The 14,476-nt window shown below is 50.0% G+C and overlaps 1 protein-coding gene across 3 annotated transcripts in view; it reads right to left on the reverse strand.

The window, feature by feature from the left end:
* The window catches only part of ZHX2 (zinc fingers and homeoboxes 2), a 156,530-nt gene that overhangs the window by 63,361 nt on the left and 78,693 nt on the right, over positions 1 to 14,476 (reverse strand). The gene's annotated exons all lie outside the window — the stretch shown is intronic.

The raw sequence follows: 14,476 nt of genomic DNA on the forward strand, positions 1-14,476 counted from the left end.
ACAGAGCGAATAAACATATGAATCAAAAAAAAAATCACTTCAGTGTTTCTGCAGAAATTAAAGGACATAGTGCATGCACAGTGCATAAAACGGAACTGCTGAAAAGGCCAATTACCTTATATTCCCTATCTCCCAAGAATCCTAGGAAACAGATTGGTCTCTGCCCATTTTATGCAAAAGGAAAACCAGAGAAGTGGGCAGGAATAAAAGAATTCTTAGAGGAAAGCTCATCACTTCTAATAAAAAAAAAAAAATGTGCCTTAAAAAATAAAGTCACAGTGAGGAGCTGTAGGAAGGTTCTAGAGTCAGTCCAGGGAGAAGAGAAGGGCTGTGGGTCCAGAGTGGCAGGTCAGACTGCCTCCCTCCTTAGCCCTCTGCCTCCAAGGGGCATCCGTGGACCTGGCAGGATAGAGTCCCCAGCTCTGCCTTTGCCATCGGCCCCTCCTGTCTGCAGAGAGCTCCGGCCCAGACCCAGACACCGAGTGCCCAGCTGTGCTCTTCTTGGCAATAAGAGTAATTCTAATGAACTACGAGCTGATGAATCCCTGATTGCAGGAGAGAAACAAAATTAAGACTGCGCTGATTGAAACTCTTAATAAAGCCCATTCTTTGGGAAGGGTCTGGCTTGGCAGGTGGGAAGACCAGGGATTTTTCCAGGATCCAGTGGGGGATTTTTTTTAAAAGATGGTACTAGATCCTGGTAAGAACAACAAAGAAACAGAACGAACACGCAAACAAAAATGCTCAGGGTGAGCACGTACAGATTTGCTTCTGAATTCCAACTGTAAAAGGGCTTATAGAAATTGATTGCTTGCTAAAACTTGAGCTGCGCGAAGCCAATTATGCTGGAAATAATCCCAGCGGCCACACCCTCTTCCCGGGCTGGGCAGCAGCCTCTCCCGCAGTGCCTCTGAAGAGAAGCCAGGTCCCCTGCAGCAGGCGTCACCCCCTTGCTGTCCCTTCCTCGGAAACTGAATTTCTCCACCTAATTTAATTGCAAAAGCCCTTGCCAATGCTCACACCTCCTCTATGATGCGATTACTATTGGCTCGTCAATTTGCCACCACCTGTGTGCCCCCTTTCAGGAAGGGAGGGCGAGGGAGACAAATGCCAATGTTAATTGCAGTTTCATACAGTTCAATGGTGATGACCCTGTGGAGAGGGATGGGGGTGGGGATCGATTCTGGTGATTGAAAAACAGTATGAGAATTATGAGGCCATCCTGAAATCTCCTGGAATGCGCAGGAAAATGGCTCTCTGAATATTTGGCCCGTGGTCAGTGGAGACTGTTAGTCATTCAGTGTCATGCCGTTCAGACATTTCTTGAGGTCACGTTGTACCAGGCGCCGTACAGACAGGGCAGAAGGCAGAGAAGGCCAGGACAAAATCCAGGGCCTCGAGTGGGCTTCTCCATCAGTGGTGGAGGATGGGGTTCTAGATACTAAGATGGATAAAAAGGAGACAAGACCAAAGTAGGAGAGAGAGTAGTGCCTCCTTTCCTTCAATGTATGACATCACCTTATAAAGACGTGAAAATGCCAGATGGGGCGGCAGGATCTTTGCTTCACCATTTGGTCCAGAGTGGCCTGACCAGAAGCCCTCAGGAAACGGGGTGGTGCAGGACAATCCATTCTAGCACCTTCTGAAGGAGACAAGAGGCTGTTTCTGGACTCTGAACGCAGCAGGCACTATCTGCGGGACTAGAGGTGGCCCTTTGGGATTCTGAGTTGCTTGTCCCCATTTCAGGATGGGATGGCTGCTGCCTGGTCCTCACATTCCCTTTTGAGAAGAGAACACCCCTGGGGAAGGGGGCGGGGCTCCTGCTGCTGGATGGAGCTTTTTGTACAACCTCGGGCAAGAGAAGCTCTCCAGGACCACCCAGGGCAGGAGGCTGGCTTCAGATGCAGCTCTCAGGCTGGCCAGGGCCCAAGGAAACACTGGTGAGCCTGGGTCACTGCCACGCCCCCTCCCATGATGAGCGCTGGTGGTCAGGCAGGGTAGAGGGTGGTAACACCCACAGGAAGAGACCCAGACACAAGGCAGGGGAAGGGGAGAAAATTCATTGTGTGGATGTATATTCCCACTTCTTGATGTTTTTCCTTCTCCTTTCCTTTTATCCATTCACACTCACCAATTACCCCATCCCTCACCCTTCTCTGTTGTGTGTGCATGAGCACACACACACACACTCCCATGTGTGTGCACATGAGCCTATTAATGAGATCTGCTTCAAATCCTGCCTCTGATGCTCTGTGACCCTGCGCCTGTGACTTAACTTCTCTGAGTCTCCATTTCCCTATCTATACAATGAAGATGATGATAACAGGACATTCCTTCCAGGTTAATGATGGGGACTAAATGTATAAGGCTCATCATCTTATCTGCTTGGACCTAAGTAATATTCTCTAAATGGGAGCCAGTCTTTCTACTCTGTTCTTCCATTATGTCCTCACCAATAGTGATGACAGGGACGACTTTTTATTATGTGTTTGTCTCTTTGGAAGCACTCAGTATTAGCTATTATGATAATTACAATAATTTTGTTAATTCTGTTATATTGCTTAACATCCTAAAAATTAATAGACTGATTTTTGGAGCAGTTTGAGGTTCATGGAAAAAATGTGCAGAAACTCCAGAGTTCCCATAGCATTCCTCTCCCCACTTCCATTTCTCCTCTTATCACTGTCTTGCACCGGTGAGGGACATTTGTTACCACTGATGAAACTATACTGAAACAACCAAATTGATGATTAACCAAAGTTTGTAGTTTACCTAAGGGTTCGCTCTGTCGTGTTGTACATTTAATGGGGTTTGACAAATGTGTGACATGTGCCCTCCCACTCCAGTACCCCACAGAAGATTTTCCCTGCCATAAAATTTCCTGTCTCCCCCCCCACGGACATCCCTCTCTCCCTCTCTGCTCATCTCTGGAAACCCCTCATCTTTTTACCGTCTCTCTCATTTCGTCTTTGCTAGAATGTGATCGAGCTGGAATCACACAGTATGCAGCCATTTCAATTGGCGTCTTTCACTTACCAATTTGCATTTAAGCCTCCTGCAAATCTTTTCTTGGCCTATTGGCTCATTTCTTTTTCTTTTTTAAAAAAATTATTAATTGATTTGAGAGAGAGAGAGAGCATGCATGTACGGGACGAGGGGCAGAGAGAGAGAGAGAGAATACACAAGCAGACTGTCAGCTGAGCAGGGGACCCATGTGGGGCTCCATCCCAGGACCCGGAGATCATGACCTGAGCTGAAACCAGGAGCCGGCAGCCCAAGTGACTGAACGTCCCAGCTCATTTCTTTTTATGACTGAATAACACGCCATTGCGTGGATACACCGTAGTTTGCCTACCCATTCACCTTTCACCTACCCATTCAACCTTTCACCATTCACTTCGGTTGTTTCCAATTTGGGGGGTGTACTGTTTAACTTTTAACAGCAGGTTTGTGCACTATAATTGAATTTTTCTTGAATCGGCAACCTTTCGGAAATGCTGAGCTAAATATATGTGTACTCAACTCTCCATTGTGTCTTAAATACACAGAGCAAGAAATTCCTAGATCTGGTGTGGTTACCAGCAGAGCCCACCAGGCCACACGGTCAAATGTTCGGACTATAGGATTTTGCAACAGGCCTGAAAAGGCCTTCTCCACAACTGCTGGGTGTTTCAGGATATACTCAGGGTTTCTCAGCCTTTGCACACGTGACATTGGGCGGCTAACATTTGTTGAGGGGGACTGTCGTGGGCATCGTACGACAAGGAGCAGCGCGCTAAAATCCTCGACTGCTGGAGGGCAGCAGCGATTCTGCCTCCAACTGTGATGAACCAAAAATGCCCCCAGACCTGGCCAAACGTCCGCCCGGGGGACAACACGCGCGCTGGCTCCTCCCACTGCTGCAACCACCGTTCGTATAGGAGAACTTCCAAAACCACCGAGCCTCCGATGAAAGCCCCACCCCCAGGGGCGGGGCCGGCCTTTACTGGGCAGCAGGCGGTGCCCTGGCCTCCCGAGGCTCCCTGCATTTCAGGCGTCTGGGTGTGTTTGCTTTGATCTCAGGCCAAGCGCTGCCACTATGCCCACTGGCTTCTGGATGTTCCTCCGAGACAACGAATTCAACATCTTGATGATTTAAGCTGTCAACCGACTGGCCAAATGCCACACTGACGGGCCTCGGGCCTGTCTCCGAACTACGATCCGGTGACTTTCTCACGAGGCAGGAAGGGTCTCCCTAGAGGAGTCACGACGGGCAACGGCCTGCTCCTCTGCTCCCCCCAGTTTCTCCATCAGCGAGTCTAGCGGCTCCCCCTCCAGAATACTGCCCGAAACCGCCGGCTCCCCGCGGCTTCTCTTGTCCATCCCTGGTCGCGGCTGTCCTCGCGCTCCTGCTCTGATGATCCATTTTCTGGACGGCTTCAGGGCAATCATGAACCGACTGTAACTCCCACCCCACCCACCCCCCGCTCCGGCTCCAGGGGCTTCCTGTTTTGGTTTGGGGTTCTGCCCCTCTGTCTACCGTCCCTAACTCCACCCCAAAGAGTGTCCTTAAGTGGAAACCTGAAGAACCAGGATCAGGCAAGAGCAGGTACTGGGCCCCGCGCAGGTGTCTCCCTACACGTGCTGAATCGGCTTGGCCCCCAGGCCCTGGGAGCCCGCAGCTCGCTCCTGATGCCACCTCTCTTCTCATGGGAGGGCTGGCTGCAGCGTGGCCAGCGTCATACCCTCCACGTGGGGGCTGCAGTGGATTCCAGGCCTTGGTCCCATCAGATCAGCCCTTCTAAGGACTCTCGCTTCTCCGGTGGCTGTCCCAGGGGCCAGCTCCACCCCCTGAGCAAGAAGGAGAGTCAGAACTGACAGGGACCTGGGAGGAGTGAGACAGGAGGTGAGGAGGAGCTCTCACCCGGATGGGCTTTTCTGAGACACAACCCTGTTGGGTCTGCCTTAATGTCTGTCTTGAAAATGCAAGTCTGTTCCAACAGGACTGCTGTGTTAGAGTGGAATATGGCATGGGTTTCTCATGTGCTCATGGCCAAGTCCATCCACCAGAAACGGCAGGTGGACAGACTCTATCCAACTGGACTGGACCACACAGAAATACACACACCGCACAGATGCACACACCTCCAGTGTGCGCCGGCTATCTCGGTTCACCTTGTGTGTTATGAGCCACAGCTGTCCACAGCTGGTGTTCTAGCTTTCTTAGGGTTCCACCTTCCCTCCACCACCTCACACTAACCCACAAGCTGCCACCTTCTGCTACCTGGCTCCTTAAACACACAGGTCTTGTCGCAAAGGAAAATGCCTAAACCACATGTAATGTGTAAAACTGTGCTAACTGCTTTTTTTTTTTTTTTCCAGAGAGAAAGTGAGACCATACAGGGGAGTGGGGGGGAGAGGGGAGGAGGTAGGGAAAAGCAGAGAGAGAATCTTAAGCAGGCTCCAAGCCCAGCACAGAACCTGAGGTGGGGCTTGATCTCACGATCCTGAGTTCATGACCTGAGCCAAAATCAAGAGTCGGACTTAAGCGCTTAACCTGCTCAGCGATCCGGCATTGTCTTCTCTTTCTTACTTCCCTTTCCCCTTGTTTTCACTGCTGCCTGGGACTGCACATCTGTCCCAGTCCCCTCATCAAGCATTTAGCAGCCTTGTCGCAGCCTCTGTTCTCTCGGGAACCCGTGTTAGGATACAACATTGCACATGGAGGGAGCGGCAAGTACAAAAGGTAGAAACAGGCTTGGTGTCCCCGAGGACAGGAAGAAAGCCCGCATGACTGATGCTCAGTGGAGGAGAGGGTATAGGCTGGATGGGCGGAGAAGGCAGGATCTTTTAATTAGGGTTCGGGCAGTCAGGGGACGGAGCATGGACATCGGCTGAATTGCAGTGAGAAGCTATTCGCTGCTTACGATCCTTGGGAGTGGCGTGATTTGCTTTGTATATTAAAAAGGTAATTCTAGCTGAGGTATGAAGGATGGATTGCAAGCAGCAGGGCTAGCCAGACCTGAGCGGGGAACCCCTCAGGTCCAGGTGAGACATGGGGTCTGGACCGGGCAGGCTGAAGGAGGCCTCAGAGGTCGCAGGCATCACAGTTGCCCCTGGTGGGCTTGGGAGGAAAAGGAGAAATTCCAGGGGACCCAAGGTCCGGTTTTGTGCATTTCATTATTTTGCAATTTGGGGCAGGTCACTATTCTTTATCTAAAGGAAGAAAAAAACTTTTTTTAATTAATGAAGGTTCTTGAGGGTGGAGCCAAGTTGCAAAAGTGCAAAGCTCATCTGCTGGCTTTGGAATGAAAAATAAAATGAGGAGTGTGTGGGTGCGGGTGTTTGACAAATGATGCAAGGAAAGGCGGTGGCTCCCATTCATCCCTTTCAGGGAACAATAACCACAACATGATAAGCTGTGGAGCAAAGCTCGTCTCTGTGTGAAACGTGGCCAAAGAAAGGAAAGATTAATCACACAGGGAAGGCTGATATCTCAGGGGCAGATTAAGACAACAAGCTAGCAATTTTGAGTCTGATTAGAAATAGCTAAAATCAGAACTTCCAGTTAAGGACTATACTTTTGAGGGGGGCACGGGAGTAGGAAGGGAGATTGATTTAAGTTAATTAAACCTAGTGCTTAATTAAGTGTGCTCAGAAACACACTGTATCCTTTTTGCACAGCTAATGCAAACCTGGGTTCACAGCTCCATGAAATTTGCCGGTGACAGGGAGGTTCCATTAGTGACACGGGTGTGGGTCTAGATCTGGGGGTCAGAGAAGGTGGGCTCTCCTCTCCGTGGGGCCTCTCATCAGCAGGGAGACCTTGGCACGTCACCTGTCCTCATGGACTCCTTGGTATCTTCGTCCCCCGAGATCTCTTCGCGATTCCACTCTCATCCCCAATAAGGATTCTGTCCACAAATTACACTTGCCAAGCCCTACTTTGTTTCCATTTGCGATTCATCAAAACGGCTCGGAGTAATGGCAACAGGTAGCATCTACCCTATGCTTCGTCTGTTCCTTCCAGAGACCGCTGGAAACCCGTGACAGGCATGAACTACTCGATTCTCTTACCATTTATTTTTCTTTTTATTTATTTATAATTTATTTATTTATTTTTAAAAGATTTTATTTTATTTATTTGACAGACAGAGATCACAAGTAGGCAGAGAGGCAGGCAGAGAGAGAGGAAGAGAAGCAGGCTCCCCACCGGGCAGGGAGCCCGATATGGGGCTCCATCCCAGGACCCTAGAGTCATGACCTGAGCCAAAGGCAGAGGCTTTAACCCACTGAGCCACCCAGGTGCCCCCTCTTACCATTTCTAAGAGGTAAACACTATTCACCCCACTTGCTGGAGGGGCAAACAGAGGCACAGAGAAATAAAGTAACCTCCCCAAGATCACACAGATAGTAAATGATAAAACAGAAATCTGGACCCAAGGTTCTGACTGAACACAGAGGAATGGTTTTAGTTTGTGTTGGCCTTGACCTCTTTTGCCTCCCCTAAAGGCTGGCAGCCAAACGTCACTGCTCCAGCCTTGGTTTGTTTTTTTAACTATAAAGCAGATACTCATCCCTGCTCCAACCTCCCTCCAGGAGTTAAAAGGCGCTGATGTCAAGATGCTTAGAAAGCTTTACTGAGACCTGGTGTGTGAGGAGGAGGATGGAGGAGCTCCCGTGAGCAACAATGCTAACTGGTGGTGAAAACGCATCCGAACCAGAGGAATTTGGTCATCTAGGTCGTTCAGGGTTCATCAAGTGGGAGGACTTACAGAGATGACGTCACTGCCTTCCGAGTCATCGGGCTCAGGGGACTCAAGCTTTGGTAGGATTTTTCTCCCTGTTGTTTTCGGGGGTGTGAACCCAGGGGTTCTCGAACATGGAGCTCCTATTGTCCAAAGGGACCCGATGCCTGGCCAGCATCTGTTTTCCTTGCTCGTTAGAGTGGGGGCAGGGTTTTACCTTTGCTTTTCTGGGGCACGTTCTCTCCACTGTGCTTCTCCATCTCAAGCTTCCAGAGGGACAATGGTGGCTTGTATTATCAGTGTCCTTGCTGAATCTTCATGTGGGAAGCAGAAACTCCCGGGCTCTGGGGGTGGGCAGCTTGTGTCCAAGCCCCAGCTCTGCCGTGGGGGGACTTCTGGCAGGGCACTCTGTCACTGAACCTTAGCTTCCCAGTGATAAAAATGGGGTAAGAATGGTACTTCTCTCAGAGTGGTTTTGAGGATTAAGGGAGAGCGCTAGGAGCACTTCCAACTCAAGAATCTTAGTCATTCATTGTAAACTCATTTCCCTCTCGTGACAGCCCAATCAGGGAGGTAAGATTCCTCCCCAGAGGCCCTGGGAGTCAGGGAAGTGACATATCCAAGGCCACATGTCTACAAGAGGCAGAGCCAGGATCTGAACGCCATCCCTATGGCTGAGTTGGAGATCAGTGGTGGGAGAGAGGGAGAGAGGGAGAGAGGGAGAGAGGGAGAGAGCTGCATTCCACACCTGGCTTTGCCACTCTCAGAAAATCACTTCAGCTCCCTGGGCCTCAGTTTCCTCATTTGGGAAGTGGGAATAATGCTAGTCCTTACTGTTATGAGAAGTATCAAGTATGACATAAACTCAAGGTATTGGGCTATTATTTTTTAAAAAATCATGTGGAATAAAAAATAAGTCCTTAGATAGATCTTCGTTTCATTTGACCTGTATTTCTAGACAAACTGCCTTTAGGGCAAACCTTGGGTACCAAGTTCTGCCAGGAGGCACACGGCTAACCTTGAGCTCCCAGAGGCGTACTGTCCCTGCTCCGTGGAGAAGCAGCTTAGGACAAGCTGTGTATCCTAACCAAGTGCTGCTGGGAGTATGCCAGGTCCCCCTTTCCTCTCTAGTGATGGGTCCTACTGGTCACTGCATGCACCATGGGTCAGGGATCAGGTGTCATGTTGAAGACAAAGATGCTGACTTAAATGCCATGCATCAAGGACTCCCTTTGTGGTCAAGGTGACCTTGTAGCTCCTAGACCAGAAGAAATGATAGGACTATCCCAAGTTTATCTTTGAGGATTCCCCCTCCCAGATGGCTTGATACTTTCCTCTGGTGGATTTTGGGAAATATGTTATTGGTTGCAATAACATTCCTGATTCTGGATCCCCTCCCTGTATCCACCTGTACACTTGGACCCGTAACCTTGCTAAGGCCTCCCACTGTGACACTGGCCATGTGACTTGCGTTGGCCTACTGGATGTCTGCTAGCAGATAAGATGCAAGACAAGGCTTGCAGAAGCACTGGCCCCTTCCAGCTTCTGCCCTTGCTCCTCGGCCACCACTATGAGAACATGCCTGAGCAAGAGGCAGGGCTAACCACGTGTGGCGCCTGCTCGACTCACCCCTGTCGCCCCAGCTGAGGTCATCTTAGATCAGCCAATCCCAAAGATCTGGGTAAACACAGCCAGGATCAGCAGAGCCACTTAACCTTTAGCTAAGGTATCCGACTGCTGGGTTCATGAGTGAACCCAACCCACAAAGGCTAACACCTGTAGATTACAAGCTAACTAAACGCTTGTCATTCAGTAGTGAGGCTGGTGGCTGGCTGTTATGAAGGGCTCTCATGGCGATAAGTAATGGATACACACACATCCATATGTGCATATTAAAAAGTACAGTATGCTCTGGGTTTGGTTAGAATTTGCTACACAATCTAAACTATCCTTTCTCTGTTGTTGGAGATACTGGCGCAAAATGTTTCCATTTTCCATACACACACCCGCTTAATGTCGACACTGTTGCATCATGCCAATGAAATCCCGATACAACATGGAAAATTCGAAAGGCTTTTCTCTCCCCCTTATGTCTCACCCTTCCTCTTCCAATCCACTTTTTTAAAATAAAATTCTAAAGTATATTTTAAATAGATAGGTCCTATTTATGAGAAGCACCCATTCCAGGTCAAGAATCTGCCTTTTGGCGAATCCCCCAGACTGTGGTTTTCCTCCAAATGCAGCTGCTCTAAGCCTCCCAGAGTCCTCCTCCTTAGAATTGTTCCTCTGCCTTCACATCCTGTCCTTTAACTGTGAAGAGGCAGGAGCCTTCAAGGCACCTCCTGCCGCCATCCCCAGAAGACCCTCCCAGGGGCTGCCAGCGGGATGCCTGTGCCCCCGCCCCCAGTGCCACTCCCACCTTTTGCCAGGTGACAATCACAGACCAACTACACCCCCCCTCCCTTCTCCCTAGCAGCCTCACAACTTCAGGCAAGCTCCCCAACCCCTGTGAGCCCCAGCCTCCCCGTCTGCACAGCAGCGAAGGTAAGGAGAGGCCCTAGCTCACGGGACTGCCATGAGGATTAAATGAGATAGTACAGTGCCAGCACACGCGGCATTGTGCGAGGCACGGTAAGCCCTTGATAGATGTGAGCTATTATTATAATTGTATGCATGGTGCCATGGGAACCTGAAATCCTGGCGAGCAGTTACTTAATACTTACCATGTGCCTACTGTTTTGAGTATTTTAAGAACTGTTTTCGTGCTTTTTATACGTTTATTTCATTTTTTAAACCTCATGACAACAGTTTGTCGTATAGGTAGTGTTATCTCCAGTTTCTGGATGAAAAAAAAAAAAAAAAAAAACAGAGGCACCGAGAAGTTAAGTAACCTCCCTAAGAGCACACCGCCAACAGATTGCCCTGACAGCCCTCTCCATTCTCCCTACTTTATTATAGTTCTTCGCCCATCCTTCCCACTGGGGGTCCGGGATGTGTAATTAATTTGTGCCTTCTCAGTGCTTAGCACATGTCAGACCACCGTATTAGGGGAGGCTGCCACAGAACATTCTGTGTCCCCCCAGTCTTTTCTCTTTCGGCATCGGTCCCCTTGAGGGCAGAGGACTGGGTCTCCTGATCCCTGCACCTGCTCCTTCCTGAATCGGCCGGGTGGGACCAGATGGTGCCTTGGAGAGGAAACGAGCTCCTTCTCACAGTGGCACACACATGCTCCGGGCTCTCCACACGCCGTCTCACAATCCAGCTGGATTCAAGACACAGGAAGCAAACAAGGCTTTCAGCAGCCTCGGGCGAGCAGGGGTGAAATTAGTAGATTGGTGTACAAAGAAGCGTTTAATAATGCTACCACGCTACCCGTCCTCACGGAGCCGTTGTGACATTCTGCATTAAAGAAGGGAACGACTCTCGGTTCCTGCACCGAACGGGGCCCCGGCATCACGCGGGCTCACAGCCCCCAGAACACTTGTATTTTCTGGCGACGGACGGCGCGCATAGAGGGATCAGGGGAAAGCGACGGCCTCAGACAGAAATGTCCTCGTAGACCCCTCGAAGCCCTTTGTAATGCGGTTGCTCTTCTGCTTGCCTGTCGGGAGTATCAAATTTTTTGTTAACTATTAAGGAGCTGTTTGTTGAACTAATGTCGCCATGGCAACTGGGTGGGGGAGGGGTGCTGTCATAGGCTGGTGCTGCCCAAATTATAGCATATTAATCAAGTGTGTGATGCAATTTCATGAGTTTCCCTGTGTGCCTCCCCATCACGATGAACGTAGAGGACCCGGGGACTTGGGGTTTGCCCCCGTTGTCACTGTTAAAGGCATGTTCCCTCACCAGTCCCTGGTGCTGTACTGTTTGCTGCATGGATGGATGGACGGATGGATGGACAGAAGGATGGATGGATGGATGAAAGCCGGAACCAAAATTTTCCACATACTCATTAGAGCTGTTTCTGCCCACTCTCCCATTTTACAGTGAGGAGGACTTTTGCCAGAGAGAGTTAGGGAAAGTCAGAGAGGTCAACGGGGGCAGGCACGGTCAACAGTTTCCTTGCCTGAAAGGAGGACCGATGGCAACAACAAAGAGGCAGTGCACAGGCTCAGACCGCCTGGGTTCAAATCCCAGCTCCACCTCCTCCCCCGGTGCCGCTCATGAGGGAGTGGCCGCTCTCCCAAGCTGCCTGTTTCCTCAGGTGTCAGAGGAGTCATGACCATGCGTGCTCAGAGGGCTGGTGACGGGGATTATAGTCCAGATTCCACGGCACTTGGCCAGAGTACGTGCCCGATCACACACTGACCGTCACCCCTGCCCTGCCACCACCGGGAGGAAAAGCCCCAAGAGAGGCCCCGTGGTGCTTTCATGGTCTAAAGGTCTAACTGGGCCCTGACCATCCAGGGCAGGATCCAAACCCAGGTCTGGTCAACTCTGCTGCCATGCCATGTTCCTTCCAAGGTCGGCAAACATTTTCTGGAAAGGGCCAGATAGTCAATATTTTAGGCTTGGTGGGTCACATGCAGTCTCTGTTGCATATATATATATATATATATATATATATATATATATATATATAAAATCCTTTAAAAATATAAAACCATTCTTAGCACACAGGCTGCTCAGAGATAGGCATAGTTGGCTGATCCTTGCCATGCTGTCTTAGGAGGAAACAGGAAAAAGAGGAAAGCAAAGTGAAAGGCGACGCATGCATGGCTTCTTCTCCCACTAAGAGCGGGTTGAAGCTACACACAAAAAAGAAAAACTTGGGCCTAGGAATTTGTTTGACTTTAAAAAACAAAATAAAACCAGCCCCGGTGATTCCTTGCAGTCCTCACTGCTCATTCTAGAGTTTACGAAGGGAGGCACAGAAAAGTAGAGTGACTCGGCCAAGGTCACGCTGCTAGTAAAGGACAGAGCCGGCACATAAACCCAGAGGTCTGGCGCCAGACCACCTTCCCACCACCCCAGCCATCCACCTCCACTACGTTGAAAACAATCTCTGTGCTCTATCATTTTGAGACTCCGGACTTCCTCCACCAGCTGACCTGGGAAGGAGCCAGACTCTGGGGTGTGGTTGGTCTGTGATCCTGTCCCGGCTCTACTGTTACTGAGTCTGTGACCTTGGAAATGATGAACCTTTTGGTCTTCAGGCATATTTGGTAAAGTGGGGGATATTTGCTGTACCCTCCCTCTTATGAGGGAGGTTATGAGGTTAGCAAATGGCCTTGGACATGCCCAGTGCTGGGCAGATGTCACAACAGTTATGACAATGATGGTGGCAGGAGAGAAAAACAGCCCCCAGAGAGGCTCAAGCCCTAATCCTCAGAATCTGTGAATGTATTACTTTAAATGGCAAAGAGGAATTAAGGTTGACAATCAGCTGACTTTAAAATAAAGAGTACATGGATTATCTGGGTAGGCACAATGCATTGCAAGAGTCGTTAGAGGCTGAAAAGATGGGCAGAAGAATCAGTTTCAGAGTGATGCAGTAGGAGGGAAACTCGACTGGCCATAGCTGGCTTTAAAGATGGAAGAGGCCATGAACTAAGGAATTAGGGAAGCTTCGAGAAGCTGGAAAAGGCAAGCCATGGAATTCACCCCCAGAGCCTCCAGAAAGGCATGCATCTTGCTGACACCCTGATTTTAGCTCAGTGAGACCTCTTTCAGACTTCTGACCTCTAGGACTGTAAGCTTGTGTGGTTTCAGGCACAAAGTATTTGTTATCACAGCAAAAAGAAAGAGGGAACTGACACACCATTTGTGACAGAAAGGAGAAGCCTCCTGTGTGTGCTCACCAGCGCTGCTCAACCAGCCACCCTGGGCTTCCGCTTGGTGGGACACGTGACCCGAACCTCTCCATTCCAGGACACTTGCTGGGATGACCGTCAAAGCCAAGCCCTCTTCCCATGGGGGTTGGCGAGAGAAGCTGCTGGATCTTTGGGGGGAAACTTGGCTGAGCAAAGCCCGCACAGAAGACATTGGAGTCTCGGGATAGGGAGAAGCAAAGCCTGCTGACATGGTTTAGGTCCTGCTGGGCTCAAAGCCAGGCCAGCTCAGACTTTTCAATTACATGAACTGCTTTTTTGTTTTGGACTTCCGTCAGCTTGAATTAGATCTCCAGCTTGTAACTAAAAGTCTGACTAATATCATCAAATACCCACTTAAGTACTGTTACCTACTAGTTTCAACTGTTATCATTTCCTTGGCCAGCGATGTCTGGGCTCTGAAAGACCACAGAACTGGGTTGAGGGCAGGGCTGTAGGGTGGGGTGTCAGACAGACACAGGGGAAGGCGGGACGCCATCTCTCCTGGAGCAGGAGCAAGAGGAGCTGGAGGAAGGAGCAAAGAGCCCCTCACACACTCCCGAATGGGAGCGTGATGTGAACTCACACCCGGACCTGTGGAGAAGCACAACCCCCGATGGGGTCTTCACGTCTAGTCCAGCAGGGCTGAGCACATTTCAGATCGGTGGCACCTGGGACAGGACAGTGGTAGCTTGGTTTCCCAGATGAGTACTTTTTTTTTTTTTTTTTTCTGGTCTTGCCTCTTAAATGCCGATAGCATCCCCGGGTTCTGTTTTCTGCTCTGAGCTGTCCCTGAGAGAGAATGCAATCACCCCGTGGCCTTGCCTTGCCCCTCCGTCAGCTGTCTGTCCATCTTCGCACCTCCCCAGTCGGCTGGAGGGATGTGGTACATGCCCTTTGGTGATGGTGACAGTTGCCCATGCTGATTTTTTACAGGAC

Source organism: Lutra lutra, chromosome 4 (genome assembly GCF_902655055.1).
Source record: "Lutra lutra chromosome 4, mLutLut1.2, whole genome shotgun sequence".
Taxonomy (NCBI): domain Eukaryota; kingdom Metazoa; phylum Chordata; class Mammalia; order Carnivora; family Mustelidae; genus Lutra; species Lutra lutra.